Genomic DNA, 25,743 nt, shown 5'->3' with positions numbered 1-25,743 from the left:
AAGATTCGAAGTTCCTAATGAAATGATAAAAGAGCTCAAAATGAAGATTGAAAAGCTTATGAAATGTGTGACATGAAAACACCAGGAAATGATATTTGAGTGGTAGTGCTCTAAAAGGAGTGAAAGAAAAATATACAACGATCCTAGGAAAGTATGTCAGATACTGTGAAACCACATCAAGGGACAAGGAAGACAGAATACAAAATTAAGTTGAAATATAACTGGCCATCTAATTTGAAATAAGGCTCGGCATTATGGAACACTGGTTAAAACTGCTGCCTGGTATGCTGGCACCCACATGAGCACCAGTTCGAGTCACAGCTGCAAAATGTCATATGCAGCTCCCTGCTAGAATGCATGGGAAAGCAGCAGAAGATGCCCAAGTGCTGGCCACCTGTCACCCACCTCTGGAGATCCAGATGGAGTCCTGGCCTCACGGCTTTGGATTGGCAGAGCCCTAGTCCTTGCATCCATTTGAGGACTGGACCAGTGGATGGAAGATATGCTTTCTCTCTCTCTCTCTCTCTGTCTCTGTCTCTCTCTCTTCCTCCCTCCCTATCTAACTTTCAAAAAATAAACCTTTCAAGAAAAGAATTTGAAGGAATCAATGAAAATGATGCATATGTAACAAAAATAGGGACCATGAGATATAATCAGTCTATGCCTTTGGAGACAAAACTGAATAGGTGTAACAGAAAATAATATCCAAAATTTAATAATTAACATAGAAAAAGAATAATTTTTGTCTAAAGATGATGCAGCATGATGTGCTAATGAGAACTGATACAGGACACAGGGTTAAGGCACATTTTGAATGCTGACATTCCATGTTAGAGAGTCTGGGTTCCAGATCTGACTCTGCTCCTGATTCCAGATAGCTGTTAATGTACCCACTGAGGGCAGCAGATGATGGCCAAAATTACTCAGTCACGTTCACCCAAGTAGGAGATTTAGACTGAGTTCTAAAGTCCAGGCTTCAGCTTGACCCTGACCTGGTAAATGCAGACATTGAGGAAGTAAAGTAGTAGACTTGAGTGTGCAGATGTGGTTTCTCTCTCTCTCTTTATCTCTCTCTCTCCAAACAAAATGAAATATAAACATAATTTTTTTAAAAAATTGATACAGGCTATCAACAAACTGTGTATCCTGCTAGGTATAAATAAAATAATAATGATAATTAAAATAATGATGAATCTTCTTCCGAGGGTTAAAAGAAAAGCCTTCTATAAGGGGAAAGTATTATATTGGCCTCAGACTGTGTTAGAAAATGTGAGAAATGGAATAATCCTTCCTAATGCTCCCAGGGAAAACTGAAGGATGCCTCAAGATACTGTCTAACCAAAGCTATTCCTCTTAGGCAGATGTTCTGTATAGGCGAGATCAAGCGAGCATCACAATCCAAATACAGACAATGAGCAATCAGGAGTGGGCAGCCATTCTTAGCGTGGGTGCTGTGATGCTGGCTCCAGCTCAGTCAGGCAACAAATCAAGGGGCCACAGCATTGAGCCACACAGAGTGAAGCTTGGCTCTGAAGTAGCCCTGCAACTCCGGCCCAGGAGCACAGGAGGGGCGGAGCTGTGTTTCAGTGCTCTGGGCTACTTTGCCCTCCCTTCCTTTATGTCCTCTATTTTGGCCCAAGCTCAGTCACATAGCATTGTAACACACAGCCTGCATGTGACAGTTACCTCTCTCCTCTTTGATGTCCTCCTCATTGCTAACATGGATATAACATCTCATCACTGATTCACCCATATTCACGAATACAAAGACAAAGACATGAAAGGGCTTTGGAGAAGATGAGTTCAACAGACCAGGGCACAGACTTTTTTTCCATTTCCCAATAGCTGTTGCGAAACTATCTTCTACACCCCAACCACCTAACACTATCCTAGCCTGTATAACTGTCTGTTCTACAAAATGACATCCAATCCCACGGGCAGAGGATGATATTACAGCCCCATCTCTTATCTTTGCTATTTGTCATAACAACTCTTCACCTACACCATGGGGTTATGTCCCTAGTGGGAGGTGCCTCAAAAGGGGAGGGGCATGCACACGTCATAAGGGGCATTCTGTGATGCAATAACCTGGGGGGGTGGTGTAGGAGATAAAAGTGGGTGTAGTCTTAGGCATGTGTCCAGTTACTCATTTTGACGCTCTTTGGCCAGATGAGTAACTAGAAGCATTTTCGCAGAAAATGACAAAAAAGCTACCTCCGATTCTCCCGCGTCACCCCCAGCCTCATAGTCCTGCTCCTTCAGATTCCTGTTTTCCAACCTGCCTGCCTCACCTGGCTCCTCCCTCTGGCAAACCTAAGCCTGTCCTCCAGCACAAGAAGTCTTCAGCTGCCTGCCCTGCCCGTCTCCCTGCTCTGACCAGCATCTCTTCCCACAAGGACATTCCTACCTCCAAGACCTCCAAGTGCACCCTGGCCTCTGTTCCCTCCAAGTCACCCACCCACCGCCCTGTTCGTCTGGCTCCCCTTTCCTGCTTCTCCTCTGTCTGGGCCCCGACTCCTCCTCCCAGCCCCTCTTATTAGTCCTCTGGACTCTGTTCTCCATGGACACCCACCCCAGCCCAGACCTGGGGATTCACAGATCTTACTTTGTGATCTTACCTTCTCTAAGAGCCTTGGCAGTTCTGGCACAGTTCAGAAGAGAGGACAGTGGCTTCCCAGCAGCCTAGCCTGGTGAGTAAAGAGAATGTGTGAGAGGATGGCCAGCTGATGAACAGCCTATAGTGTCAGCTCAGATAATTACGGGATCCTTTTCCCAATGACAAGATCCTGGTTATTATACCACTATATCTATTTTACCTTCATCCTCAACTGTTAACCTGTTTTAGAACCAGAGGTATCAATGATGATGTGCTTTTTCCAAACAGACTCTGCACTTCCTCTCCTGCTGATGAATCAGCCTTCAGGAACCCCCAGGCCTACAAGAGGCTTCTCAGTGAAAGCAAGTCACAGAGCTGACAGCGGGACTAGTGACAGAGAAGGTAAAGAACCTGGAACAGAATATGTATAATCTGCTTTGCAGCAGAGAAAATCCTGTTGGGCCGTCCTGGATTCAAAGGATTTTAAGTAAGCATGACCTCTGCCAAGTGTTATGACACCAGGCCACTGTTACAAGTGGAGAGTCAAAGCTGTTTTCATTCCTTTTTCTTTTTTTCTTTTTTTTTTTTTTGTCTCCATGAAAGGAGGGGCCACCCACTGTGTTCTGATCTAAGCTCACAAGGATAAGCCTCCCTATCAGCATCTTATGTCCCACAATGTGAAAAGTAGCAGAGTCTAAATGGAATGAGCACATCCAGTTCCTACCCAGACGACAGTATCACAAGAACAGATAATATTTTTATCCCCTCTCCTCAAACCGACAGATTCAATACAAACTCAATCCAAATACAAACATCTTTTTTATGATGTTGAAAAGCTGATGGAAATTTTTAAACAAATGTAAGAATAACCAAGATTTTCATAAGTAGGTATTATGTTCATAGGTATCATTGCTAATTACAATAATCATGGTTAGTTGAAATTATCTACTATTGGCACAAGCATGGACAAACTGTACAAGGTCTACAGACAAAGTATACACTTTAAGACACAAATGATGGGGACAGGATTTTCTCTATTCAAGTTCCTGCTATGTCAGTTGAAGAGTTATTTAGAAATAAAACATTTTATATGAAAAATACATCCACACTGGAAAACTTAAAGCAAGCAATATAGAATTGCTCTGCCTGTGCCTGACTACATATGAAAAAGCAATGGAAATGTTGAAAGGAAGAAAGTTGGTGTATCCTGTTAAAAAAATTGAAAATCATTTTACCTATTTTTCCTTCTAATATGAATACTAGAACACTGACATTGAAATTCCTAGAACATTTTTATGGGACAGGTGTATATCAGTGCACAATTATTTCAGATTATGTTTACCTGAAAAAGCATATTTTCCTTCAGTTTTGGTGAAGATTTTCATTGATTACAAAATTCAGCTAGGCATACTTCTTTCTTTTGATACTTTAATGAAGTTCTATTGCCTCCAAGTTTTGTGTATCTTGGAAAAATTTTCTGTAAATACTCTATTTGTCTTCTGTGCATACTATCATTTTTTTTTACCTGTGCATATTCACATGAGTGGTTTGACTCATAATTTGATTATGATATGCCTTGATGTGGGGTTCTTTGTGTCCATCCTTCTTCAGGAATGTTTTTTTTTGCTCTTTAGGTTTATTATTTTCTGAAACTGACATTCTCTCATTAATTCTTTGAATATATTCATATTTCTCCATTCATCTACTTCTGAGTTCTGAATACCATTTGTGTTAAAGAACTGCTTTCTCTACTGGGGAATGAGGCTTATTTTATTTTGGTTGCCTTTTTCTGTGTCAGCCTGGGTAATCCTTACTGAAGTACTTTAGATTCACCAGTCCTTATGTGTTCAATGCTTGATCGTATTCAGCGGATTTTTTAAATTCATGTGTTATTAACCTCCAGAATTCCATCTATTTTTTTCTTTTTAAATTCTTCATTTCTGTCATTATGTTCTTGTACTCCCTTTAACCTTTAACAGCAAAAGAATAGAACAATAACATGAGAATAACAACAATTTTCAATTACTTCACATTAATTTCATGTAAGACATTTTGGTTTCTATCTGATGTTTATTCCTTAGATGTGAGTTTGAATTTCCTATTTCATTACTACACTGCATTTCTACATTTAGTTGATGCTACTAATTGTGAATGTAAGTTTGTTGAATACTTAATTTTGTTGACTTGCTTTAAAAATTGGTACAAATTTTTCTAGCAGGCATGTTGGCTACTTGTGTGTTAGGCTGTATTTTAATAGTTTGATTCTTGGCTGTGGTAAGGGAAGTCCAGGGTAGTCTATCTTCTTTTTTTTTTTTAAAGATTTATTTATTTATTTGAGTGTCAGAGTTACACAGAGAGAGGAGAGGCAGAGAAAGAGGGAGAGAGATCTTCCATCCATTGGTTCACTTCCCAGTTGGCCACAAAGGCTGGAGCTGAGTTGATTCGAAGCCAGGAGCCAGGAGCCTCTTCCGGGTCTCCCATGCGGGTGCAGGGGCCCAAGGACTTGGGCCATCTTCTACTGCTTTCCCAGGCCATATCAGAGAGCTGGATTGGAAGTAGAGCAGCCTGGACTTGAACCGGCATCCATATGGGATGTCAGCACTGCAGTCGTGGCTTTACCCACTATGCCACAGCGCCTGCCCCAGCCTGTCTTCTTAAGGCTACATCACCTCTATGGCAGCATAATGAAGGACCAAAGGACAGAGTAATAGACAGTAAGCACAGAAAGCACAGGGTTATCTTGAGAGAGTCTCCTAGCTAGAGCAGCAGTACACTCCAGGACTTGAGGCAATGAGGGATGACACAGGTGATTAGGATTTTCAGAACCGAGCAGTCGTGCTATCTGCCTTGTATTAAGGACATGCCAGGCCAGATTTAGAGGCTTGATTTACATGTCTTTGTTAGATTCTCTGTCATCTTGTTAAGATAGACATTTTCCTCCCATTTATAGGTGAGTTAAGTAAGGCCTAAAGAGATCAAGTGGCTACTAGTGAAAGCACAAGAAAGCACATTGTCATTCTGACAATGAAGATTAGGTTCATTCCTAATCAAACTGCCTCTCTAAAGTTCAGACTTCATAGGGAAGGAGAGTTGTGAGATGGTAAATTCAGTTACTTAGAATGTTAGTGGATGGCCCGGCGCTGTGGCTCACTGAGTTAACGCCCTGGCTTGAAGCTCCGGCATCCCATATGGGTACCGGTTCTAGTCCCGGCTGCTCCTCTTCCGATCCAGCCCTTTGCTGTGGCCTGGGAATGCAGTGGAAGATGACCCAAGTCCTTGGGCCCCTGCACCTGTGTGGGAGACCCAGAGGAAGCTCCTGGCTCCTGGCTTCGGATCGGCGCAGCTCCAGCCATTGCGGCCATCTGAGGAGTGAACCATTGGATGGAAGACCCTCTCTCTCTCTCTCTCTCTCTCTGCCTCTCCTCTCTCTGTGTAACTCTGACGTTTGAATAAAGAAATAAATTTTTTTTAAAAAGTTCCTGGAAAAATATAATTATAGATTTTTGGGGGCATAAATGATTTAATTTATGCATATGAGAAGTTTTGAAAATATTTATGAAAAATATAGCTATTAAGAAAAACTATAAAGTTTTGCATCTATTAAATTAATGTTCATATCCATAAAGCTTTGAGGTCACCTCATCTGGCAAATGCCTCTACTGATGCCCTGGCCATTATAAGAATGTGGAGCTATAACCAGAAAAAAAGAGTCTACAGAGATTCCAATCTCTCATTACATTTGAGGCTAAGTCTTGTCCGAATTCTGCCCCATGTGGAGTAAGAGCTACTCTTCCACTGACCATGGTGGAGGGAGAGATCAGCTGGCAGGGCACAGTCTTGCTAGCTGTTCCCCAGCTAACAGCATGTCTTCTCAGTAGAATGAGAGTGCATTTTGTTCCTAGTGTAGGGAGCTGTGAAGATTGCAGCAGCTGGGTTGAGTAATGCTAGGGCTAAGGGACCCAGGAAAGGCTCCCAGTGGCTAGTAATAAAGATGGTTCTGCAGGCCGGTACTGTGGCTCAATAGGCTAATCCTCCGCCTGTGGCGCCGGCACACTGGGTTCTAGTCCCAGTCGGGGCGCCAGATTCTGTCCCACTTGCCCCTCTTCCAGGCCAGCTCTCTGCTATGGCCCAGGAGTGCAGTGGAGGGTGGCCCAAGTGCTTGGGCCCTGTACCCCATGGGAGACCAGGAGAAGCACCTGGCTCCTGCCTTCGGATCAGCATGGTGCGCCGGTCACAACGCACCGGCCGCAGCAGCCATTGGAGGGTGAACCAACACAAAAAAAGACCTTTCTCTGTCTCTCTCTCTCACTGTCCACTCTGCCTGTCTAAAAAAAAAAAAAAGAGAGAGAGAGAAACCATCATGCTAACAGGGCATATATATCCTCAGCCAGCAGACACCAAACCCACATTTGTCCTTACTGTCCCAGGAATACTCACAGTGCAGATACAAACAGATAAATTGTTTATTTTCAAGTACTTCAATAGAAACGAATGCACTTTTGACAGGAGGATTTTGATTGTGGCGTCTGCTTTAAATTTGCATCTGACTCATTCAACGTTTTTTGTTTTTGTTTTTTTTCAGAAGATTATTATTCAAGGTGAAATCCGCTCACCAGTTCTTTACCGTCTAGGTTTGCCACATGAGGTGGAGTCTTTCCTGTCCATGAGTCAAGCAGCTCCAGTACTAGGGAGTCCTGAGAAGCTGGGCACACGGCCAAGAGCCTGAAGACAGAGAGCCAGGAAGGCGATGGTGTGCCATGGGGATGCGACTGGGGGGTGACAGCAGAGAGTGCTGCTACCTGGAGGGTGCACTGACACGCCACTGCCCAGAAATGGCAGAAGGATGTCAGTGCCAAAGTGCAGAAGGCCTGGGTCCCAAGCACCTCACTAGGATTTTCAGAGAAATATCTCAACGTTGCAGAAACTCTACAGCTACATTGGCTGAGTTTCTCCACAAGGTTAAGCGGTGCTCCAGAAGGCATTAGGGAACAAGGAATACTCATGACTGAAGTTTTCCCAAAGAGAAAATGCCTCTTGTTGCCCAGCCAAAGTGGATACTTCAGGAACCCCTGAGGCCACATCAAAGCACATATATTACGTTCAAGGAAATGCAACTGTGTCACCTAAAATGCTCACTATAGAAGTTTAACTTTTTATAATTCTGCTTTTCAAATTTTTATATTTTGAAGCATTGTTGTATTTACTGCATTTTTGTTTCTTTTAATAAACCAATGTTTTTCCCTCATAATTTTATTTTTGCCTGAGTGCTGTGGGGAGTTTGCTTAGTAGATTCTAATCCCATGGTACTCCCAATTCCCTTCATTTGTGCAATCAACATTCTTGAACCAATAACATCCCTTACATGCCACTGGGGCTCGTATGGAACTCCAAATCCACCAAAAACTCACTGGATCACTCATTGTAGTCTACGCACCAGCCAAAATCAGGCTGATTCTGCACCTTCTTTCACACTCATTGCTGCTCCAGAAAACCCCCACTAAGCAACAGAACTCGTCATTCACTCTCCTTCATTTCACGCAACGGAGAAGTCAACCTTTTCAGGATTCTTCACTGCAAAAGACTCTATCACAATTGTGCAGGTATCTCCACCCCTACTCACTTAATCATACCTCCTCAGGGTCTAGATCTGCTTCTCAATCAAATCTCACTAGTGCCTGAATAGATTTAATGGACTTCTGTACTCTTTCCAACTCCCTTGTCCCAACCCCTCATGTGCAGGACTGCTAGGCAGAGCTATTTTAAAAGGCCAGTTTGATCATGTCAATTGTTTCAAACATGGTCCAGAAGCTTCTGAGATGAACGTGTAAACTAATGCTGTGCAGTTCAAGGCCCCTTCAGGTCTGGTTCTGCTCCTAACCAGATCCATCCTTCTCTAGACCATTAACTTTCATAAAGATTCTTGGGACTAGTGTGTGTCAGCCAATGCTAAGTCCTCCAATACTTGTCCTTTTCACCATGCCATTTCTAGATAAATGAATTTCCATATCATATTTCCCACTGAATTTCCTACATAAACACTGTTCCTTCTTCCTGAACTTTTCTCCCAACTTCTATGCCTCGCCAACTATGGTCCACAATAGCTTGGAGTTTTTGCATTAGTGCCATTCACTTATTTCAGGAAAACAAATGAATGTCCAATTGTGGAAACTTAGTCCAATACAACCATTCAAATAACCCCTGAATGCATCAAACTAGGCAATGATTCCCTAGAATGGGAATTGGGGGGGGGGCATTATTCAATTTTGTTCCACAGCACTCAGCACAAGGCCTGGAGTGGGCCAGAAGGTAATGACTGAATGGTGCGAATTAAGGTGGGTCTTAGAGATGGAACAGAGTGCTTGAACGTGTATTGTAATCCTCACACAAACACGAGAGCTCATGCCTTGGCACAATAACCTAGAGCAATCTGCAGATAGTATTCCTGTGGTTTGAGAATCCCCCTGAGATAGAGAACAGAGGAACAGCTCTCTTGGGGTAGTGTGGCCTCAGAGCAGGCATCAAAGTTCTATACTTTAATGCTGGAAACTGGAGGCATACCAACCAGGCTCACAAACAACAGTCATGCCTACTATACAGCCTATGTATTAACTCCCGTGGCAACGGATACATTCATTATGTACATAAAATAACATTCATTCATTCATCAAACAATTTAGATGTTGATATTAAGAGCAAGATTCTAGAGCCAAACTACCTGAGTTCACATACTAATTCTGTGAGTCATTAACTTGTGATTTTGAGCAGACTTTGGAACCTCTGATACTTAAAGAATTTATGAGAACCAAAACAATGCAAGTGCACAGAACAGCATCTGGCAAATGGTGCTCAGTAAACATTGGTCATTGTAGTATCACGTGACAGTCACAGGGATGATGCTAAGTAGGAGAATCTTGTACCACTTGAAAGAAAAGTAGTAAACTGACAAGTACATAGGCAATAAGGAAGGTGTGAAAACAGCAAAGAAAACAGGTTTCAGTGAAGGGAGCAGAGACTAGGAAATCTTGGAGGAGGTGATCACAGTTTGAGGCACAGCACGTCAGGTGAGTTATATGGAAAAGCACAGTAAGGAGCAGCAGCAGATTGGCTCCAGGACTGAAAGTAGGGTGTAAGGGCTGCAGCACAGGGTGAGAGGGGCCATGCCTGGTGACATGTGAAGTGAGATGTCCTTCCTGGAATGTGGTCCTTCTTCCTCTCTACTGCCTTAGAGTAGAATCAGTTGGAGGGAGGATGTAGATTCTGTGTACAAGGGTGAGGTATGAAGTGTGCAGGGGAGCATCTCACAGACAGTGAATGGGCAGAGCAGTCAACAGAAAAACAGCATGATCAGAGGGAGCGGGGGCCAGTGCTGTGACTCAGAGCTCTAAATTGCCACATGCAGTGCTGGCATCCCATTCTGGAGCAATGGTTTGAGTCCTGGCTGCTGCTTCTGATCCAGCTCTGCTAAGGTGCCTAGGAACGCAGCAGATATCATAAATACCTGGGATCCTACAAGCCACTTGACATATCCAGATGGAGCTTGAGGCTTCTGCCTTTGGTTTTGACGAGCCCCAGCAGTTAGGTTCATTTTGTGAGCGAACCAGTGGATGGAAGGTATCTCCACATCTCTTCTCCTCACCCTTCCTCTCCTTGTCTTTCAAATAAAAATAAATGTATTTTTTAAAAATGGTATTACATAGGGGTGACTCCCCTTGCTAGAGTAAGGATTAAAGCTGGTAATTGGGGCCAAAATGGATGTCACATGTGATGAGATTCTTGAGTCAGGCAGTTCAATGCCATCTATCTGTATTGTATTAAGAATATACCTTTTGGGGCCGGCATTGTGGTGCAGAGGGTTAATGCCCTGGCCTGAAGCGCTGGCATCACATATGGGAGCCGGTTCAAGACCCGGCTGCTCCATTTCCTGTTCAGCTCTCTGGTATGGCCTGGAAAAGCAGTAGAAGATGGCCCAAGTCCTTGGGCCCCTGCACCCGCATGGGAGACCCGGAAGAGGCTCCTGGCTCCTGGCTTCGAATCAACTCAGCTCCAGCCTTTGTGGCCAACTGGGAAGTGAACCAATGGATGGAAGATCTCTCTCCCTCTTTCTCTGCCTCTCCTCTCTCTGTGTAACTCTGACACTCAAATAAATAAATAAATCTTTAAAAAAAAAGACTATACCCAGTTGGGGCCAGCACTGTGGTACAGCAGGTAAACCCTCTGCCTGCAATGCCAGCATCCCATATAGGCACTGGCTTGAGTACTGATTGCTCCATTTTCAATCCAGCTTCCTCTAAAGTGCCAGGGAAAGCAGCAGAAGGTGGCCCAAGCCCTTGGGACCCTGAGCCTATGTGAGAGCCCCAGAAGAAGTACCCAACTCCTTGTTTTAGCCTGGCCAAGCCCAGGAAGTCGTAGCCATCTGGGGAGTTATCCAGAGGATGGAAGATATCTCTCTTTCGCTCCTTCTGTCTCCGTCTTTCAAATAAATAATCTTAAAAAAAAAAAAAGAATGCACCCTGCCTGAGGCTAAGCCTTTGATTTCCATTGTTTCATTATATTCTTAGTCATCCCAGTGAGGCAGACATTTTCTTCCATGAAGCAGGGTGTAATGGGAGGCCCAAAGAATTTAACTAACTGAGAACCTGCTATTAGCAGAGCCAGGAACATCTAACTATAAACACTGGGTTCACTCCATTGTTCAAACTGCCTCTCTAGGGCCGGCGCCGTGGCTCACTAAGCTAATCTTCCACCTTGTGGCTCCCGCACACCGGGTTCTAGTCCCAGTCGGGGCACCAGATTCTGTCCCGGTTGCCCCTCTTCCAGGCCAGCTCTCTGCTGTGGCCAGGGAGTGCAGTGGAGGATGGCCCAAGTACTTGGGTCCTGCACCTGCATGGGAGACCAGGAGAAGCACCTGGATCCTGCCATCGGATCAGGCGGTGCGCTGGCCGCAGCACACCGGCCGTGGCGGCCATTGGAGGTGGAGGGTGAACCAACGGCAAAGGAAGACCTTTCTCTCTGTCTCTCTCTCACTGTCCACTCTGTCAAAAAAAAAATAACAAAAAAAAAATAACAAAACTGCCTCTCTCAAGTGCAGACTTGGCAGAGCCAATGATATGTGGATTCACACACATTAATGGCACTGACAACCATGCTTATCTTAGTAAGAAGGATTTGACCATATTTCTTAGAACCTTCCTCTTCCTGTCGTGTTAAGGACTGTTCAAATCCTAGAGCCTTTCTTCTCGGTAGACACAGTGTTTCTCCTCTGCCTCTTCCTATAACTGGCTCCGAAATGCCACCCAAATCTGCATTCTAGCACACCCAGGCTCTAGTAGGGAATCGTGCCTTCACTCACCCAGTCGGCTATTGTGTTAAACACAACAAGGGTTACTCTCAGTCACTGCTGGGTTTACTTGTCTACCTGTACCTATTCTGTCACTTTGACTCCATCTGGATTCTGACCCCAGGCAGCAGGGGACCATGTCTGCCTCACTATGTACTCTATTCCCAGTACCCAGGATGTACCCTGGCACAGCATTGGTGCTCAAAAAATATTTGATGAATGGGGAGTGGAGGAATCAGACTCTCCTGTCTCAAGGCCCTGGAAATCCTCTGAGGCCAGGGTGCTCTGCTCTAGGATACAAGGTGGCCGGGGGAATGCCACAGAGGCACTCAATGGTCCCAAGCCCTGGCTCCTTACTACCACGTACCTGGTTTCCCAGATTTCATAATGCCACTCATTATGCTTCCCAAGAGAGAAAACTATGCAGGTACAAGTTGAAGGTAAAAAAACCTAGTGGGATCAGAGTCAAGGTAAGAAAGACTCCTTAGTAAACAACATAAAGTACAGTTTCAACATGGGCAGTGGCTGTGTGAAAATAGCAGGGAATGAGGCTTGTCTGGGTTTGAATTCTCGCTACTGACTACCAGCTGTGTGATCTCATGTAAGCCACTAAGCCCTTTCATGACTCAGTTTCCCTGTTGTAAAATAGAAATATTGTAATCTCACCTATTGCAATCGATCTGATAAGTTGGTATCAGGTTTGAATGAGGTAGTATTTCTAAAGTGCTACGTACATAGTAAATGGGAAATGTTGGTTTTAAAACAGTACCTGAACACAGGCTGCCCAAGTGAGCTCTCCCAGTGATTACAAGGAGGTGGCATGGAAGCATCACCTAATATCCTTGAGTTCTCTTACCTATAAAATAGCAATGTGTTTTAACAGAAGCTTTCACTTGATTAGGTTGGAAGAGTGACAAATAACCACAAGGGGGCCTGGGAAATGCAGTTCAGCACATTCCATAACAAAGGGCTCCAGTGACTAAGGAAGACATGCAGAATTTGAAGTACACAACTTCAAATTTCTCTCATGCCTGTCTTTTGAGTCTGTTTATGTGTGTCATCATGCAGAAATATTTTGCCCTTCAACTTGTCACACAGGCAAATCATTTTCCTTACAGGTTCTGGGTTTTGAGCATTACTTAGGAAAATCTTCAACAACCACACTTTTACTACGCATACTTTGCCACTGGGTATTCTTGTTTGTTTTCACACACATGGTCTGCCAGAGAGTTTTTGTTGTAAGTTTGTATGTCCTCCCCCCTGCTCTCAACATTTGGATATAACCCATTTGTTGCATTCTGCATGTGGACTGAAGTTGGAGACCCTGGTCATCAGCTGTATTTCAGCTTCACTGCTGCTCAGTTCCTGACCCTCAGCAAGCCCTGAGTCACTGGGGATGTGCTTCAGTCCCAGCTCAGCAGCCTCCTCCTTCACAGAGTCCCACTGACTGATGTTTACCATGCCACTCTCCACCAGGCAGAGTTGCTCACTGCTTCCTCCTGCTGCTCCTGCAGCCCTGTGTGTCCTGTGCTGTCCCACACACATCATTTGTGCCTCAGTGTGACCTGGAAGCTCTACAGACAGCCTGAGTTCAAAGCCCAGCTCAACCTCTTTCCAGGTGTGTGAACTTAACCTCCCTTAACCTCAACTTCTCTGTCTGGTGATGGGTATAATGACAGCATCTAAACAGACAGGTTTGTTGTGAGGCATAAGGGAAACACTGTCTAGACCGTAAGTAGGACAGTGCCCAGCACATACTAAGTGCTCAGTAAATACAGCTACACAGGAATGTCATTGTGTTTTCATGCTGCTGGATGTGATGCTCTTATCCCATACCAGAGGGCCTCAGGTTTAGTCCCATCTCCACTTGTAATTTTAGGATCCTGCTGGTGCACATGGTGGGAGGCAGCACGTGATGGCTTGGTCACATGGGTTGCTGTCACCCTATGCGGGGTACTCAGATTGTGTTCCTTGCTCCCTGCTTTGGGATGGCCCAGCTCTGGCTGTTTTGGGCATTTGAGTTGTGAACCAGTCGGTGGGAACTATCTCTCTTTCTCAGTCTTTCAAATAATATGAAAATAACTAAAGAAGTAAATTAGTCAAAAGCATAAAAAGAGCAAGGGAAGTCACCACATAATGAAAAAGGGCCTAATCCAGCAAGGAGAAATATCAATTGAAAGTATGTACATGGACCTGTATTGAAGCACCCCAATATTTTAGCAACATTAACACACATAAAGAGATAGCTTCTAATACAATGATAGTAGGATATATTAATATCCTACTTTCAGAAGTAGACAGCTAATCCAAACAGAAAACCAACAAACTGTTTTAAAATGCACTCGAGAACAATGGGATCTGACACACTTATACAAAATGCTCAAACAGCTGTGGAATAGGGGGCAGCATTGTGGCATGGCAGGTTAAGCCACAACCTGGGCCACCACCAACATCCCATGTGAGCAGGGGTTCGAGGGCTGGCTGCTCTGCTTTCAGTTCTACTCCTGAGGAAAGCAGCAGCAGATGGCTCAACTGCTTCTTCCCCTGCCACCTATGTGGGAGACTGGGATGGAATTCCAGGATCCGGCTTTGGCCTGGCCCAGCCCCAGGCTTTTTAGCCATCTGGGGAGTGAAGCAGTAGATGGAGGATCTGTCACTGCCTCTGTCTCTCCCCCCTCTCTAACTCCACCTTCCAAATGAATAAAATAATCTTTCAAAAAAGGGAAAACAAAAATGTAGAAAAGTTGCAGAATATACAATCTTTTCAACAGCCCATGGAAATTTCTCTGGGATAGAACAAATTAGAGGTCACAAGAAAGTCTCAACAAACTTCAGACAACAGAAACTGTATCGATGCTTTCAGAACATAATCTATTAACACCGAAAATCACTAACAGAATAACTTTGTAATCCATATAAATATAGGAAAATTAATTTATACCTGAACAACTAATGGATCATATGCATATCCTATAGCTAGAGGCGGCTGCTATACAGCCAGACTTCTTTCACTCCCCACACCCAATTCCACTACTAAATCTTGTTCATCTGGCTTCTTAAATATTTTTTCAATCCACAATCCATTTTCTCTTCCCTACCCCATTACCACTCTCAGGTGCCCATCACTGCTCCTCTGGACATCTCTTATAATCTGCTCTTCAATATCTGCTTTTCTGAAGTTAATCCTTTACACAAGCAAAACCATCATTTTTTTAAGATTTTATTTATTTATTTGAGAGGTAGAGTTGCAGATAGTGAGAGAGAGAGAGACACAGAGGAAGGTCTTCCTTCCATTGGTTCACTCCCCAAATGGCCACAATGGCCAGAGCTGTGCCAATCCTGTCGCTCCCCCTCTTCATGGAGGAACGACACAGGACCCTGCGCTGTTCCTTCGTCCGCTCGGCCCTCCCCGGGTTTGCTGCCGGTTCTTCCCGGGTCGGCTACTATCCCTTCCACCTCCGTGGAAGGGCAGTTCCCCCTGGCCACATTCCCCACTTCCGCAGGGGAGCGGCACACCGCCGGCCGGTTCTCTCGGGGGCTGCACGGGTTCCCTTAGATGTTTCCCATAGACGTTCCCGGTGCATGCCGTTTCTCTCCTCCTTTATAGTCCTTCTCTGCCAATCCCAACTCGGCCGCCCACACGCCGAGTACGCTGCTCTCCAATCAGGAGCAAGTCCTACAGTTAATTGGTTGAACTGGAGGCAGCTGTGCGGAAGCTGTTTACTTCTCTCCCAGCGCCATATTGTGGGAGAGCAGATGCATAGAACAAGTCTTAATTCGAGTAACTCAGTCTAGTCCGGATTGCTCCCCACAAATCCAAAGCCAGGAGCCAGGTGCTTCTTCCTGGTCTCCCATATGGGTGCAGGGGCCCATGCACTTGGACCATCTTCTACTGCTTTCCAGGCCACAGCAGAGAGCTGGATTGGAAGAGGAGCAGCCGGGACTAGAACCAGTGCCCATATGGGATGACGGCACCACAGGCTTGGCACCAGCCCCAAGCACAACCATCATGTTTTCAAAAACACAAACATTACCTACTCACCATTCTGAGTATAATATATGCTATCTCCCCACTGCCTGGTGTATTGAGTTCAAGCTTTCAAGCTGACAAACAGATTGCCCAGGACCCCAGTCACATGTCACCAGTCCTTACCTCAAACTGGATGCCAAATACTCACTGCTGCTCATGCTCTCTCTCTCTCTCTTCCTCTCTCTCTCTTTCACTATTTCTCTCTTTCTCATACACACATACACATCTGCTGATTCACATATTTGAGCGTTGGATCACTCATTTTCCCCTTCTTTCTGAAAATGGTTTGCTTACTACTCTGATTAATTCTTACTCACACGTCAGACCATACTGAGCCGGGACCTCCTCTAGGAAGCCACCCTGGACTACGTCAGGTATCCCTGAATGTGCTTCCACATTATTCCCTCAATACATCCCTCATAGCACTCAATGGGTTTGGAAATTATCATGCCCCACACAGGCCTGGTGTGCAGGAACATACAGAGGGGACTAAGAACAGTAGGAGCCAACATGCTCCCTTTTGGTGTCAGGAATACCATGAGGCACACACAATTACCTCACTGTAGCAGACGTGGCTCCTAATGATTACAGAGGCAATGTGGCCTGCTCAAAGCTACCTTCTTCCTGAGTGACAGAACTGAGATCTAATCGCTGTGTCTGTACCCTTAACCACCGAACTATATGACACGGAATCACATAATGACCAAACACTCACCATGCATCAAATACTTCAGTTATTTCACTCTAATCATCAAAGACTGATATGTGCACAAAGACTCAGTGCCCGTCATGCTCAGCCTTGGCCACAGGCAGCAGCTGCATCCTCTCAATATGAGGCCATTGTGGTGGAGGTTTCACAGCTCACTTATGAGCCAGTGATCCAGCACACATCATAGAACCAAACAAAACCACTTCTAATCCCTCCTTCATCTGCTGGGGTTTAGCTCCTGCCTTAATGTCATGCGATGGAATTCTGATCTCTCAAGGAAATCAGGTTTATCAGAGAAGAATGTGACTGAAGCAATACTTTGATCAACAACACTCCATTTTAAAAATCAAAGTTTAAACCTCAAAATAAGGCTGATATTTACTAAATTCACTGAAGGAAGCACATTTTACACCAAACACCAATCCCCATAGGTAGGTCCAATAGTTCCAAATCACTTAAGGCACCAAAGAACTAGCTTTTCAAGTGAACTCTAGCACACATAATCCATTTTCTCTAAATCCTTAACAAAGCGATATACTGACCTTAGTGATATTTCATAATGGAATCCATTATAAGTGCTTTTCCCTGCTCCCTCTTCCGAAGAACTTCTGTCCATACCTGTGATAATGACACAAGGACAGATCACAAACCTTCATTCCAGGTGTCCAATATCTCTTCCTAATAACAGCACAAATAAACCATTAGCATTTGGTGTTAATGTTTAACATCTGCTAAAAACTATATTAAGGGCTTTAAGTAGATTCTCAGTCCCTCTTCTTAACAATCCAGTGAAGTCAAAATTATTTTTAGTCCCCTATCATGAAGGACAGAGTGGTTAAATAACTTGCCCAAGTCACATAGTGAGAAAGTGCAGAGCTGAGATTCACACCCAGGAAATCTAACACCAAAGTTCGCATTCTTACTTCATTATGCAATCCTACTTACTAAATTGTAGCAGGTCATTTGGAAGTATACAACTAAAAACAAATTGCCAGCTGCATTCATTTTGTTGAAAATCTCAGGATTTCATTTTTTGTTATAGCTAATTATACATATGGATCAAATCCTGGCTTTGCCACTGACTGCATCGCCTGAAGCAACTGGCTTAGCCTTTCTTTGCCTGTTTCCCAAAATGTAAGCAGAAACAAAACAGTAGGGGAACGAACACACCTTACAGAACTGTCTGTGGACTAAAGGGGTTGATTTATAGACAGTGCTTCAAATGTACCTGGCATAGCATAATCACAGTGTGTCTCTCTCTTAACAGTAGCTATTATTACTGCCATGTGTTCCTGGCCTCTCCCCAAAGTTGGCAACCTTTCCCAAGTTGGGCCTACAGAAATAATCTAAAACACATTTTCATTATGCAGTCATCACCTGATACATCTTGGTGATTCTCTATCTTTGCCACTGTGAATTGGGCTGCTATAAAATATAGGAGTGCAGGTTCTCTCTTTACGTGATTTCAGGTCACTGGATATGGAGAGATCATTATGCTAAGTGAAATAAGCCAGACCTATAAGGAGAAAGCATTTCTGGAATATATAGCAAATACAGAAAGTGCGTAGATGTCATATCATTAGGCGTATCATTATACATAATGCGTCACTGAATTATACAATGTACATTATAATATATCCTCTAACTAGAGGCTGGTGCTATAGAGCCAGACTTCTTTCATTCCCCACATCCTCTTCCACTACTGAACCCTGTTCATGTGGCTTCATATATATTTCTTCAACCCCTTTTCTCTTCCCTGTCCCATTACCACTCTCAGGTGTCCATCACTGCTCAACTAGACACCTCTAACGCTCTGCTATTAAATATCTCTGCTTTTGTCAAGTCACTCATCACACAAGCACCACCACCATCTTTTCAAAAATACAAACTACCTGCTCACTATTCTGAATATAACACATGGTATCTCCCCACTGCCTGGTGGATAAATTGCAAGCTTTGCAACTGACAAACAAATCACCAGGGCCCCCAGTCGCATCTCACTGGTCCTTGCCTCATCCTGGACTCCTGGGTGCCAAATATCCATGGTTCTTCTCACAGATATCTGACGATTCACATCTTTCATCCTTGGGTCACTCCCTTTTTTATTTGTTCCTCATAATGGCTTGTTTACCTTTCTGGTTCATTCTTTTGTAAGATTTATTTATTTGAGAGTCACAGTCACACTGAGAGAGGCAGAGATATAGAGAGAGGTCTTCCATCTGCTGGTTCACTCCCCAAAAGGCTGCAACAGTGGGAGCTGGGCCAATCGAAAGCCATCAACCAGGAGCTTCTTCCAGGCCTCCCACGTGGGTACAAGGGCCGAAGCACTAGAGCCATCATCCACTGCTTTCCCAGGCCATCAGCAGGGAATTGGATTGGAAGTGGAGCAGCTGGGACACAAGCTGGCACCTGTATGGGATGCTGCCATTGCAGGCACAGGCTTAACGTTACAATGCCATGGTGCCAGCCCATCTGGTTCATTCTTACACATGCAAGGTTAGGACCCTTTAGTAGGCCACCCTGGACTGTGTTGGGTATTCCTCAATGTGCTTCTACATTATTCCCTCAATGTCTCTCTCATAATACTGTGTTATATGGAAATTATCACCCCTCCCTACAGGCCTGGTGTGCAGAAACACAGTAAAGAGGACTAAGAACAGCAGGAGGCAGCATTCTCCCTTTTGTTGTTGGTAATACCACGAGGCACATACAGTTTCCACTCTGTAGTAAACACTGTCCCTGATGCTTAGAAAGGCAATGTGTCCTGCTCCAAGCTACCTTCTTCCTGAGGGCAGAATTAGCATCTGCTCCCTATGTCTGTATCCTAATACACCAAACTGTATGACATGCACACAATGGCTAAGCATTCACAATGTGTCAAATACATCTATTATCCTAATAATCAGAGACTGATACAGATGGAAGGCTCCTGACCGGCACTCAGCGTGGCCACTGGCAGCAGCTGTACTCTCTCCACGCTGAGTCCACTCCTTGTGGAGGTTTTCCAGCTCACTCAGGAGCTCTTGGTCCATCACCCTGCACAGAATCAAACAGAACCACATTTAACCCCTCCTTCATCTACTGCGCTTTATCTCCTGCCACCATGCCCCATGCAACGGATTTCTGATCCTTCAAGGAAATCGGGTTATCAGAGAAGCCTGTGACTGGAATATGTTGATCACCAAGATTCCATTTTAAAAATAAAAGGTTAAAACTCAAAATAAGGCTGATATTTATTACATTCTCTTCAGCAGGCACATCCTGTGCCCCACACCAGTCTCCACACTTAGGTCCAATAGTTACAAATCATTTAAGGCATCATAGCACTAGATTTCAAATTAACTCTACAGTACCTTTACCCATTTTCTCCTAAATGCTTAGCAAAGAAATTCACTGACCTTTTTGATATTTATTAATGTAATTCATCATATTTGCTTTTTCCTGCTTCCTCTTCTGAAAAACTTCTCTGTGTACCTGTGATATGGACACAGGGACAGTTACAACCTATGCAAACCATTCAAACATTATTTCAAGAGTTTAAAATCTCTTCCTAATAGCACCATCAATCAACCACTACTATTTAATGCTAGTGTTTAACATCTGCTAAAAGCTATGTGGAGGACTACATGCATATTGTCATTCCATCTTCTAAACAATCCAGTGAAGGCAAAATTATTTTTATCCCCTATCATGAAACACAGAGTGACTGAGTAACTTCCCCAAGTATAGGGTGAGAAAGTGCAGAGCTGAGATTCACATCCAGGAATTCTCACACCAAAGCCTGCATCCTTCCTTCATTACAGAATCCTACTTACCAAATCATGGCACATCATGATGAGGCATACAACTAAACATATATTGTCAGTTTCAATGACTTTGGTGCAAATAAGCTTTCATTTTTTATGGGTGCTTAGTAATATTAAATCCTGCATGCACACACACACACACACACACACAGATTTTCTTTATCCAGTCATCAGTAGATGGATCTTGGTTGTTTTCCTATCTTTGCTATTGTAAACTGGGCTGCTATAAAACACAGGAGTACAGGGATCTCTTTGACATGCCGATTCTACTTCACTGAATATGGGGTGATCATTATGCTAAGCATGAGCAAATTTTTTGTGGAAGTTAATATATAGCATCTATAAAAACTGTGCAGATGTCATATTATTTGTTATTTCATTATAAATAATGCTTCACTGTAGTCTACCATGTATGTTAAATATATTGCTCTTTCCCCATATTATATCATTGTCACGAATCCCTCCTTTTCTGAGATATCACTGTTTAAGAAAAAATATGTGTATGTACATATGTACATAGGAAGTGGCAAAATATTTAAAATTGTTAAATTTTAAAACTAAAAAACATTCAAAAGTGAAAAAAGTACCTGGAAGAATTGTGTTCAAATTTCAAAAATAAATAAATAAACATACATTTTCGCATCAGCTGCATGTGTCCAGAGGAAATAACTAACTCCCTGTTACTAGTCAAGGGAAGTAACAAAATGAAAGAGAAGAAATCATCTTCACAGAAAACAAAGACATTTACAATGAAAGGAGACACTAAATACTCCAAAGTATAATTTCTTAACAGTGCCTCCACTGAAACTCTGGACACGATGATTCTTTGTTGGAGGCAGGGCCTGCCTGTGCACAGCTGGGTGTGCAGCAGGATCCTGGCCCTCTCCCCAATACACTCCAGTAGCATGCTCGGCTGAGCTAAACCAAGCGAAACATCTTGAGAGAGTGACTAACTGGCCACTGCTTTACGTCAATCTAGGAAATTCAGACAATGAGTCTCTGAGAAGGGGCCCCTGAATTTTTCTCTCCCACACCCAGGGTGCTGGAACAGCATACAAATGCCAACCCTCAGTGCCCAATGTACAATGTGCATCTCTCCAGGTACAGGTATTCCAGCATGACAGTGTTCCTACCTGGTGCCCAGGCTCACCAGATGGCTCTTGGTCTCCTAATGCCCCTCTAGCACAACATGGGCCTTGTTTCAGGACCCCTTGAGAAGCTGCATCCTGAAAATACAGGATGCAGGCAATATCAGAAGGGGAAAGCCCTCTCTGCATCTGCTCAGCTCATACTGACCTCTTGGTCTGCAACAAAAGAAGCACCAGAATTGATTCCAAAACCAAGAATTGGGGTGCTTGGCTTGCATCTCACCAGCCTCTCACCTTGTACCTGGCCTTGAGTCAACTTTTTGATCAGAGCTTCCACTTCCTGCCAACACACTGTGTTCAGTTTGTCACTGCTATGCAGATTGCTTGGGGTGTCTAGGAGTAGCGTGGATATAGTATGATCTGTGTTCCAGGACAGGGCAGGGTCAGACGTGTCCCAAAGCATCCTCTGGGGTGGAATACTTTTCCACTAAAATCGGCTGCTCTGTCTCAGGAGAAATTATTGGCCAGGACCCTGTGCACAGGGGTAGCTGAGTTACTCCATGCTTTTGTTTTTTATTCCATGTGGTCAAACAACAGTACCTGATTTTTTTAAAAAAGACTTATTTGTTTTGAAAGTCAGAGTTACAGCAACAGGGAGATAGTGAGAGTTTCCATCCACTGGTTTCTTCCCTAGAAGGCTGCAATATTCAGTGTTGGTCAGGCTGAAGCCAGGAGCTTCATCTGGGTCTCCCATATGGGTGGCAGGGGCCCATACATATGGTCAATCTTCCACTGCTTTTCCCAGGCCATTAGCAGGGAGCTGGATTGGAAGTGGGGCACCCAGGACATGAACCAGCACCTATACGGGATGCTAGCATTACAGGCATCAGTGCTATCTGACATGCCACAACCTCGGCCCCCAGTACCTTATTCTTTGATGAGCTGATCGTTATATTTCTACTCTGGAGACCAGTGTGTGAACTGCAATATGGGACAGAAAAGGAAAAATTCCATTCCAGTTGTAAGCATTTCTACCCTGCCACATATGTCAATGAGAATGTGTCTGAAATCAGAATAATGTTAATCAATCACACACACACATAGTTAAAATCAGATACAACATTATATAAAAAGCACTTTTTCTGTCATTTTATGAAAAAAAGGTTGAGGCTGTTTTTTATGCATCATCATTTTCTCTGTCATGACCAGAGCCACTCCTAGGGTTGTTGAGCAGCTTTCCAGAGTAGACTACCTTCACCGCAGCACCTTTTGCAAACCTGTATGAGACTCCAGCAGTATTACCAAGTCCCAAATAACCACTTGTGTAACATTACAATTGGTTTCATTGACCCTACTCTTAATATGCATGATCTCAACAACCAAATCACTTTCCCTCACTCGATGATACATTCAACACTTTTTATTGTGACATACATATACACTAAATTAAATATCTGTAATTACAATAAAATGAAGACATATGAACCCAATTAGCCAGGAGACAGAACATTTCCTGCACCAGTGTTGCATTCCTCCCTCACTCCTACACACTCCTTCAGTAGAAAAAGACCCCTGGGAGAAGCCAATGCTGATCTTGTCACCCAACTCAGGACCATTTGAGCAGGGAGTTCCAGAGTCATGGGTGCCTGGGGGTGAGGCATGAAGGATGGACCACAAACTCCAGATGGCTCCTCCATTCATTTGCATGGTAAAGTGTGCAGCCAGAGGAGGATCTCAGGAGAGCACTCTAAAACATGGGGCCTGACTCAGTCCCAGGGTATTACTGATGAAATGAAAACATGCAGATCATGAAATTGGGAGATCTGAATTTGATTTGGATCTGCACTTCTTAAGCTTACAGAATGTCAATCTCACCTACAAAATGGAGATGACGGGGGCCGGTGCCATGGCACACGACGTTATACCTCTGCCTACAGCTCTGGCATCCTATGTGGGCGCCGGGTTCTAGTCCTGGTTGCTTCTCTTCCAGTCCAGCTCTCTGCTGTGGCCTGGGAAGGCAGTAGAGGATGGCCCAAGTGCTTGGGCCCCTGCACCTGTGTGGGAGACCAGAAAGAGGCACCTGACTCCTGGCTTTGGATCAGTGTAGCTCTGGCCATTGTGGCCATTTGAGGGTGAACCATCAGATGGAAGACCTTTCTCTGTCTCTCTCTCACTGTCTGTAACTCTACCTGTCAAGTAAATAAATAAATAAATCTTTTTAAAAAATGGATATGACATTTGGCTCCTGAAGTCATAACGCATCTGCACTTGTTTACCCAACAAAGCACAGAGCATGCCCTGTATGAAAGGCACAAAGTAGACACATCCCACACACAGAGACACACATGCACAAAACAGACACAAACACACAAGCATACACACACAACACCGTCTTCATGGTGCCTCCATTCTAGCATGGGAAGGAAAATAATGCAAATTAAAAGTACAATATGTATGTGCTATAGTTTGAGCAAGATGTGGTTCACAAACTCATGCAGACTTGTAATACCCAAAGGCATAGGATAATGGTACTAAGAGGATAGAATTTAATCCAATCATTGTGTTGATTCAGTGAGCCTCGTGGGAACTGGGCCCAGCTCAGCTCTCAGTGGGATGTGATCATTCTGCTGTCCAAGCCGCATGCTCCACCACTGCCATTCATCCAAAACCCTAGAAACCAAACCAATGAGGCCACCCAGTCTTGAACCTCCAGACTCTGAGCTAAATAAACCTTTTCTTCTCATACATTCAGTTTTCTCAGGAAGTTCATTATAGTAATGAAACCTTATTAATTACTATGTTAGGCAGTGTCAGATGCTAAGGAAAATAAAGCTTGGAAAGAGAGTGTGAGTCTGTAGACCGCATGGCTGGGGAAGGCTCAGTGAGGAAGTGATCTCTGAGTGAAGGAGCAGTCATGTTGATTCAGCGGGGGACAAGTGGCACAGCGATAAGAATAGCCAAGACTCTGAGTTAGACGTGTGCTCAGTGTATTAGAGAATGGTCATGGACATGACATGCAGAAAAGCTATAATGGGGGCAACACCTATAAGCACACTAGGATATAAGCCTTTACTGAGAGAAAGGAGTATTCATGCTTGTTGACTGGGTTGAGTGGATTCCCAAGATACAAGTTCTGTTTCCACAGATTCATCCTGGCTGCCGCCGACAGAATAGCTGCACAGAGGGACAAGAGAGCACTCTGCGGCCAGCCTAGTCATGGCTGATATACTGCAGCTGGGACTCACAACAGCAAGGCAAGGACTGCTTAAAATATACAAATCAATCAGTGATCTAAACGATATCAACATATGAAGGATAAAAACACGCAATTATCCCAACAGACACAGAAAAGTTATTTGATAAAATTTAAGAATTAATGACAAAAGCCCTGAAAATATTAGGTATAAAAGGAATGTCTCTCATCATAATCGAGGCCATGTATAAAAATATCAAGAAACATACTGAAAGGGGAAAAACTTATACTAGGACTGCTATCATTACATTTAATACCACAGCAAAATATAAATTGGTTATATAAGAGCATACGGAGCAAGACTTGGCCAGCTACAGATAGAAAGGAGGTAAGTTCCCCATGAGCAAAAAGAACAATCTGGGAGCTCGTGTTGTGGCATAAAGGGTAAGGATGCCACCTGTAATGCCAGCATCACATATAGATGCTGGTTCATGTCCCAGATGCACCCCTTCCCATCCAGCTTCCTCCTAATGGCAGGGAAAAGCAGTAGAAGATGGCCCAAGTGTTTGGATCCAGGCCATCTGGAAGACCAGGAAGAAGCTCTTGGCTTTGGCCAGGCCTACATCTGGCCACTGGGGCCACGTGAGGAAGGAAACGGCAGATAGAAGACACCTCCCCCTTTTTTTCCTTCTCTCTCTCTCCCTCCCTCCCTCCCATTCAAATAAATAAATCATAAAAAAAATGAACAAGTGCTGGTCTAACTCCTGAACTGACAACTACAGAATGACCTCTTCCATCCCGACCATGACTCTTTACCGTGCACAGTACTACCCCTTCCACAGTACACAGAACATGAGTACTTTTGTTTTTTTTGTTTGTTTGTTTTGTTTTGTTTTTCCTGACAGGCAAAGTGGACAGTGAGAGAGACAGACAGAGAGAAAGGTCTTCCTTTGCCGTTGGTTCACCCTCCAATGGCCGCCGCGG

At 44.0% G+C, this 25,743-nt stretch overlaps 2 long non-coding RNA genes across 5 annotated transcripts in view; one reads left to right on the top strand and one right to left on the bottom strand.

The window, feature by feature from the left end:
* Window positions 1-25,444, bottom strand: part of LOC103349284 (uncharacterized) — a 139,577-nt gene extending 114,133 nt beyond the window's left edge. The window contains exons 1-7 of one of the 4 annotated variants that reach the window (XR_011379459.1): window positions 23,442-25,444; window positions 20,071-20,146; window positions 19,607-19,708; window positions 18,050-18,207; window positions 17,215-17,290; window positions 3,939-4,566; window positions 2,619-2,687 (exon numbers count right to left, since the gene is read on the bottom strand). This is a non-coding gene — a long non-coding RNA (uncharacterized lncRNA). The remainder of the gene's footprint in view (window positions 1-2,618; window positions 2,688-3,938; window positions 4,567-17,214; window positions 17,291-18,049; window positions 18,208-19,606; window positions 19,709-20,070; window positions 20,147-23,441) is intronic. The other 3 variants (XR_011379461.1, XR_011379458.1, XR_011379460.1) reach the window with 3 other exon arrangements.
* On the top strand, window positions 2,119-7,861 carry LOC138844068 (uncharacterized). The gene is made up of 3 exons (XR_011379464.1): window positions 2,119-2,690; window positions 2,885-2,998; window positions 7,228-7,861. It is a non-coding gene; the product is annotated as an uncharacterized lncRNA (long non-coding RNA).
* Window positions 25,445-25,743: the final 299 nt, after the last annotated feature.

The sequence above is a fragment of the Oryctolagus cuniculus genome, chromosome 10, assembly GCF_964237555.1.
Source record: "Oryctolagus cuniculus chromosome 10, mOryCun1.1, whole genome shotgun sequence".
Taxonomy (NCBI): Eukaryota; Metazoa; Chordata; class Mammalia; order Lagomorpha; family Leporidae; genus Oryctolagus; species Oryctolagus cuniculus.
This window is presented reverse-complemented; position numbering and strand designations above follow the sequence as displayed.